Source organism: Belonocnema kinseyi, chromosome 7 (genome assembly GCF_010883055.1).
Source record: "Belonocnema kinseyi isolate 2016_QV_RU_SX_M_011 chromosome 7, B_treatae_v1, whole genome shotgun sequence".
Lineage (NCBI taxonomy): Eukaryota > Metazoa > Arthropoda > Insecta > Hymenoptera > Cynipidae > Belonocnema > Belonocnema kinseyi.
The window spans coordinates 136,004,209-136,012,031 of NC_046663.1; positions in this window are offsets into that span (position 1 = coordinate 136,004,209).

The window sequence follows — 7,823 nt, forward strand, 5'->3', positions numbered from 1 at the left end:
TTATATTATAATAGTCTTATTTATATCTTGATCCGCATTTGAAAGAAATTAAAGAAATTGGCTATTTTGGAATTGATCTCGTTTGGATAAAAACTCAATTATTTTATTGAAAAATTAATTATTTTGTTGAAAATTTAAATATTTTGTAAAAAAGTCCTCTTTTATATCAATATAAATATAAAATAAATATAAATAAATATATAAAATATAAATGCTTCAAGGAGTTATGTGTTGCCTTCATAACACCTGATAAAGAATGCCCACCCATCACTACCGAGGAGGTGAAAAAAGTATTAAGAGGGATGAAGAACTATTCCGCACCGGGACCAGATTGTATCAAAACCTTCTGGTGGAAGAAGTTTTCTTCAACCCATCAGCATTTGACCCGTATTTTCACCTCATATTTGAAGTCAGAAGAGCCGATTCCGCAGTGGTTGGTGGAAGGGCGCACAATACTCCTGCCGAAAATAGGCAACTTAGCTGACCCGAAGAATTACAGGCCAACAACTTGCGTGAACACACTTTATAAGATATTCACAACTATCCTAAATAATAGGATTGTTCGGGCAATTGAACCTGTGTTGCAAGAAATATATCAACAAAGAGGCTCAAAGAAAGGCGTAGCTGGATGTCGGGAGAACCTGCTCATCGATAGATGTGTCTGCAAAGATGCAGCATTCTACCAGCGTGACCTATCGATGGCGTGGATTGATTATCGGAAAGCTTTCGATTCGACCTCCCATAGACTTATCATCTGTCTTTTGGAATTCTTAAAGTTTCTTCCGCAAATAGTTAGGTGCATAGAGAGATCGATGCTGCTTTGGAAAACCAGATTTACTATCTCATCTGGAAAAAATCGTGTGACAACTAACAAGGTCACCTTTCAGAGACGGGTACTTGTGCGGCAAACCTGCAGACCGAAAGTACAAGGTCACTCATGTATTTTACATGGACGATCTTAAGATCTATGCTAAAAACAGAGAGCAACTGCATCTAGCTCTAGGGATTGTCGAACGATATACTAAGGAAATTGGAATGTAAGTTGGGTTAAACAAATGCGCCAAGGTTTATTTGAAGCGAGGAAAACTTATTGGCATCCCTGAAGATCCTGAGCTCGTTAATAGAAGCGCTATACGACACTTTTGCGCTGGAGAGACTTATACATACCTGGGCGTGCCATAGAGCCGCATTCAGGATGTGACATCTATAAAGGATACTCTCCGAAGCAGATACACAAAAGTGTAAAGGAAGAAGGGTGAGTGAAGGCAAAGGTGTGAAGGGTGAAAGTGAGTGGTTCGAAGTGAAAATTTGGAGCGCGTGAAGTTTTTGAGGTTAGGAGTGAAAAAATAGTTGCTTGGTCAGGGGGACAAGAGGTAGGTGATAAAGGCGGGAAACGCCACGGAGCTTTGGGTAAGGTAGGATGCCGACGACGCCAAGTCCACAAACTGGCGCCAAAGAGCAACAGTTACTGGACGATCGCACAGAGCAGAAAACTGTAGTGACTGCAACAGCTGACGTTGCTGAAAGCATTGGAAGTGGGGGGGATGGGTGACGTTGATCCCAGTGACAGCAGCGATAGGGATAGGGGGGATGGGGGGATGTTTGAAAAATTGGAAGCTCTCATTATAGGGTGTAGAGAGGAAACAAGAAAGAGATTGGATGCCATGAATAGGGATATGAATAGGCAGGGAAACGATGTAAGGGGGAAAGTGAAAAAGGTCCGACAAAAATGGGATAAACGTTGGAAGGAGGAGAAAGACAAAGTTTGGGGTAAGCTAGAAAGCATTGAGAATAAACAGAGAGAGGTTAACGATCAGAGATCTAGAGAAACAAAACAGTTGGAAGAACACGTATCCAGTCTAGAAATAAGGTATGAGTATATGGGGGAAAAGACAGAAAATGAGGAAATAGATAAAGGGAATTAAAAGAACGTCCGAAGTGAGAATGAAAGATTGAAGAAAAGACTCAGTGAGATCGAAAGAAGATTGGAAGGGGAAGAAAGGGCAAAGAGGAAAAATAACATAGTAGTTAAGGGATTAAAAGTGGAGAGTGAAACAGGAGAAGTGGAGATAACAAGTCTTTTGCGAGACATTAGAGTGCAGGTAAGGGTAGATGCAGTCAAGAGAATAGGAGGGACAAAGGAAGGAAAAGAAGAAACGTTTCTAGTAAAAGTGGGGAGTGAGGAGGAGAAAAATAAAATTATGGAGGGAAAAAAATTATTGAGAAAAAGAAGAGAAAGAATTGAAGAAGATCTGACATGGAGGGAGAGGAAAAGAAGATGGCAAATAGAGCAGAGGGCTTGGGTAGAGAGAAAAAGGGGCTATATTGTGTGGATAGAGAGAGACAGGTTATGGATAAATGGGGAGGAATGCTGCTGGGGTGAAGAATTAGAAGAACTTAGGAAAAAAGGAAAAGGTCTTGAGAAGGGTAGGTGGAAGGGAGACAAAAAAGAGTCTAGAAATAAATCAGAGAGGTTTCCAAGCGGCAAAGGGGAAACAAAGTAAAGAGGAAAGAAGAAGGAGGGGAAGAGAGAAACGTGAAAATAGCTTTCTGGAATGTGTCAGGTTTGAAGAACAAGAACAAAGGATTCTGGGAGGAGTTAGAAAAGTGGGATGTGATTATGATGAGTGAAACTTGGGCAGATGAGAAGGACTGGAAGGGAATAAAAAAGATGTTACCGAAAGGTTACGTGTGGACTATGCAAGAAGCAAGAAAGGAACACGTTAAAGGGAGAGGGATGGGCAGCATGGTGTCAGGGGTGAAAAAAGAATTAGCAGTAAAAGGCAGAAAAGATGGGAACATGGTGGAAAAGGATGGAACAATGATAAAAAAAATTATAATTGGGAAAGTAAAAATAGCGATGGTGTGTGTATACTGAAGAAGAGGGGAAGAGGAAGGCTGGAGAGTAATAAGGAGGTGGATGGAGGAAAAGAAGGAAGAATTGGTTTTAATAGAGGGGGACTTAAATGCATGGACTGGCAAACAAGGGGGAGGGTTATGGGATGAAGAAAAGAAAGCATTCATAAGGAACTCCAAACATAGAGAGACGGACAGGGAGGGGAGGAAGTTACTAGACATGATAGGAGAAACAGGATGGTTTATATGCAATGGCAATATGAAAGGAGATGAGGAAGGGGAGATCACATTCATAGGAAAGGGAGCTATAGTAATAGACTACATCTTGGCTGAAGAAAGAATGCGGCATATGATAGGGAGTATGAAGGTAGGGAATGAGATAGGGTCCAAGTACTTCCTGGTCATAGTTACACTAAGAAGGGGCGTCAGAAGCGCGGCAGAGAGAAAAAGGAAAAAGCGTACGAAAGAAACACGAAAATGGGAATCTGGTGGGAAGTTAAATTAAAAGAGTTTAAAAAACAGATGGAAAAGGAGAAGGTTAGATATGAAAAAGGGGAGGGAATAGACTCGTTAATTGAAAGGTTGAAGGGGTCCATTGAAAAGGTAAAGGATGAGCTGCGTACTAATGAAGAAAGAGTAGGGGAAAAGAGAGGCTGGTGGGATAAAGAATGCTGGGAGATTATACAGAGAATAAGAGAGTGTGTGAGCAAATGGAGAAGAGAGGAAATAGAGAAGGAGGAGTATAACAGGAGGAAAAAAGAACATGAGCAGATGATGGAAATAAAAAGACAAAGGGGAAAGGAAGAATATAAAGCAGAAGTAGAAAAAGCGATCAAAGAAGGTAGGGTGTGGGATGTGATAAATAGGGATAGAGGGGAAAGGAAGGGCGTTAACGAAGAAATAGAAATGGAGGAATGGACGTTTCATTTTAAGGGTCTATTAGGAGGGCAGCAAAATAAGATCAAAGGGCAAAATTGTAGGATAGTCCAAGGAGAAATGGAGGAAGGGAATGAGATAACAAGAGAAGAAGTGGATGAGGCAATAAATAGGTTAAAAAGAAACAAGGCGACGGGAGAAGATGGGATGGAGAACGAAGCGATGAAGTTTAGAGGAGAAGGGATTAGGGATGGGATATGGAAGATCTGCAATAAGGTATGAAAAGGGGAAGGTTGGCCGGAAGAATGGACGACGGGACTGGTGGTACCGCTTGTCAAGGAAGGGATGGGAACTATAGAAAACATCTACGTACTTAACTATTTAGTTAACAGAAATTTGGAGAGAAAGAAAGAGAAAATAGTCGCTTTGTTCGTAGATTTCAAAGCAGCGTTTGACTTAGTGAACAGAAAAGTGCTATGACAGGCAATGAAAGAGAGGAGTGTAGAGTGAAAGTTGGTGGAGAGGATAAAGGAAATTTTTACTGAAACCAGGATTAGGGTGAAAATAGGAAAGAAAAAAGGGCAGGTCTTCTGGACAGGCCGAGGTCTAAGGTAAGGGTACCCGTTGAGTCCGTTACTATTTAGTATCCTATTGGCAGACTTAGAGGGAAAGCTAAAGGAGAAAGGGAGAGGAGGAACGGTTTTGGGTAATAGCAAACTATACTTTCTAGCATACGCGGACGATCTATCAGCAGATGATAAGAAGGGCATGAACCTAATAATGAGAATCTTCGAAGAGTATGTGGGAACAAAAGAGCTGACGGTGAACATAGATAAGACAAAGGTGATGTGTTTCAGAAATAGAAAGAACAAAATAAATTACGTTTGGAAGATGAACGGACAAAAAGTGGAAAGGGTGGAGGAGTTCTGTTATCTAGGTTTTTGGTTTCAGGCAGAAGGGGGAAACGAGCTGCAGGTGAGGAAAAGAATTGAATGTGCGAGTAAAATAATGGGCCAAGTATGGGATATAGGAAAGAGAAGGTTCAAGAACGATTGGAGAATGAGGGTCTGGTTGTTTGATGCGTTAGTGTGGACGGTGTTGTGTTATGATGTGGAGATTTGGGGATGGAAGGAACATAGGAAAGTAGAGAGCATGCATGAGCGATTTCTGAGGTGGGTAATGGGAGTTAGCTGGAGTTGCCCAGGATATATGTTAAAAGAAGAGTTAGGAAGAGAAAATATGGTTACTAGACAAATTGAGAGAGTCCGGAGGTTTGAAGAGAAGCTGAAAAGAAGAGAGGGAAGTAGAATTGCACAAGCATGTTTCGGCGAAATTCGGAACAATGAAGTGAGAGGTAATGTGGAAAATTCAAAATGGGAGGAAGAAAGGAGAAAAATGAGAAGGGTGTATAATATTCGAGAAGGGGTTATGGAGTGGCAGGATATAGAGTTAGAGCTATTGGTTAAACAAGGAGAAGAGAGATAGACAAAGATTATAGATTCGAGGTACAATAGATGGTATATGATGGTCAAAAGGTTGACGGAACCAAAATATCTGCAAAAAATAAAAAGGGAAGAAAAATGGAGTAGGGTTGTACGGTTCAGAATGAAAGAAGGAGTGACAGCATGATGATATTGGATGGATGAAGAGAAGAATTTATGCAGCGTATGTGGTGAGAAATGGAGTCTTGGGCACATATATTAGAGAGATGTACAGGAGCGGAAGAGGGACAGTTGAGTGTGGATGAGTGTGTAAGATGGATCTTGGATGGTAGTGGACAGAGAGTGATGTGGATGAAGAAATTGGAAGAAGTAAGGGAAAGCAAGGGAGTAGGGCAGAGTCAAACGGGTGATCTTGAAAAAGGACAGTAAAAAAAACGAAAATTGTTTTCAATATCGTGGAAAATGCATTTTTTTATGGTAAGAGGAAACGGAAGCCCTGGAAGCTCGCTTATTTTAGGAATTAATATCACTACTGTTACTATTGTTTATCCTACGTAATGCAAAAGAGTAGAATATAAGTAGTAGTTAAGTTAGATTAAGGATGGGATTGTAAATATATGTACAGGGTACGGAGGCCCTCAAAACCCGTAAAAGGGAGAGATTAAATACATACATACATGCATATACTTAAAATTAATTTTTCAAAAGAAAAAATGATTTTCAATTTTCTTAGCAATCACAACAATTTTTGTTCTTCTTTTTAAATATTTTACTATTCTGAAAAGGCTTAATTTTCTTTTAAATCTGCAAAAGTCTACATTGTGTTTCAAATTATTGGAAATAATTTCAAGTTTTAAATTAATTTTGAATCTTTTTTTAAATTAAAATTGCAGCGTTCAAACTTAAAATTTAGCTGATTACAAATTTAACAATTCAAGGATTTTTATTTCGAACCATTCTGTTCAAATTTGTATACTTTTTAACAGTTTTATGTAATGGATTGTTTTAAATGAACGGTCAAATATTGCTGATAATTAACAAAATGTTCTTTTTTTAATTAAAAAATTTCAAATTAAATGGGTTGAAAATAAAATTTTTTTAGACTGAAATAATATTTGAAGTCATAATTGAAATTAATTTTATAAACTAATATCTATCAATTCTTTAATTTTGAACGGATTCAGAATCATCTTGTAAAATCAATTATTTTTCAATTTTTAATACCTTAAATTAAATTGAAAACATTTTATTTTAAAATTCTTTCAATTAAAAATATCATAATCGAAAACAAATAAATTAATTTTCTATCAAATAATTGGTATTTTAACTAATAAAATGTACAGAATAAAGTTTCAACCAAAAATGGAATAGTTCAATTAATTAATGTTCTATAAAAACCGATTTTCCAACTTTACTAATATATACGATTAATTTGTAATTTATCCTATAATATTTACATTTTCAGATAAAGATAAATAATTTTTAACAGAAAAAATTATTTTCAACATAGTTGTTAAATTCTCAACCAATCAGATGGATTTTAGACCAAGAAAATGAATAATCTACAAAAAAAAGACAAATTTTAAACAAAATACAAGAATTTTCAAAGAAATCATTTAATTTTAAAGTCGAAAGCACGAATTATCTACAAAAAGTTGAATTTTTTTAACCAAAAAATATGAAATTTCAATCAAAGAGTTAAACTTTCAACCAAATAGTTCAATTTCTTTATTCATAATGTGTCCCCTAAGGGTTTACATGACTTCCATTCCTTACAATCTTTCCGTTTATATTTATTTTTTTTACAATCTTATCCTTTCTATATATACAATTATTTACAACTCTTAGTGAAATAATCGACTTTTAAACCCAAGAAGATGTACAGTTGATATTTCAGCTAAACAATTGCATTTTTGACCAAAGACCAAAAATGATACATTTTCAACCAAAAAAATTAAATTTCTACCAAGCAAGGTCAATTTCCAACAAAATGCATAAACTTTCAACGAAATTATTTCATTTTAAAGTCAAAAAGAGTATTATCTACAAAAAGCTGAATTTTAACCCAATTTAAAAGCAAATAGTTGAATTTTCAACCATAATTATGAATCCTTAATCAGAAAAGAATTAATTTTTTTACTAAGTATTTCAACTTCAAGTCAATAATCGAATTTTCCTTCCAAAAATTATGATTTTAATTTTTAACAATATAGTTGCATTTACAATAAAACGACTTTGCAACCAAAAAATATTTACAGTTGATAATTCAACCAAAAATGTAATGTTTTATCAACAAGTATAAATTTTTTATAAAACAATATAATTCCTGTAAAGAAAGACGAATTTTTAACAAAATACATGACTTTTTAACCAAAAATGGTATAGATTAATTGTCAGTTTCAAAAATGTATTTTCAACGAAAGAGATGAACCTTCAAATACAAATAAAAAAATTTAAAGAAAGTAGTTGAACTTTTGATATAATAGAGGACTTTTTTACAAAATAGTTACCTTTTCAACAAAATAATTAATTTTTCAATCAAATAATTGAGTTTTTATCCAAAACAGATGAATTCCAAAATCGCCAATTTCTTTAATTTTTTTCAAATGCGGATCAAGATATTAATAAGAATATTATAAAATAACATAA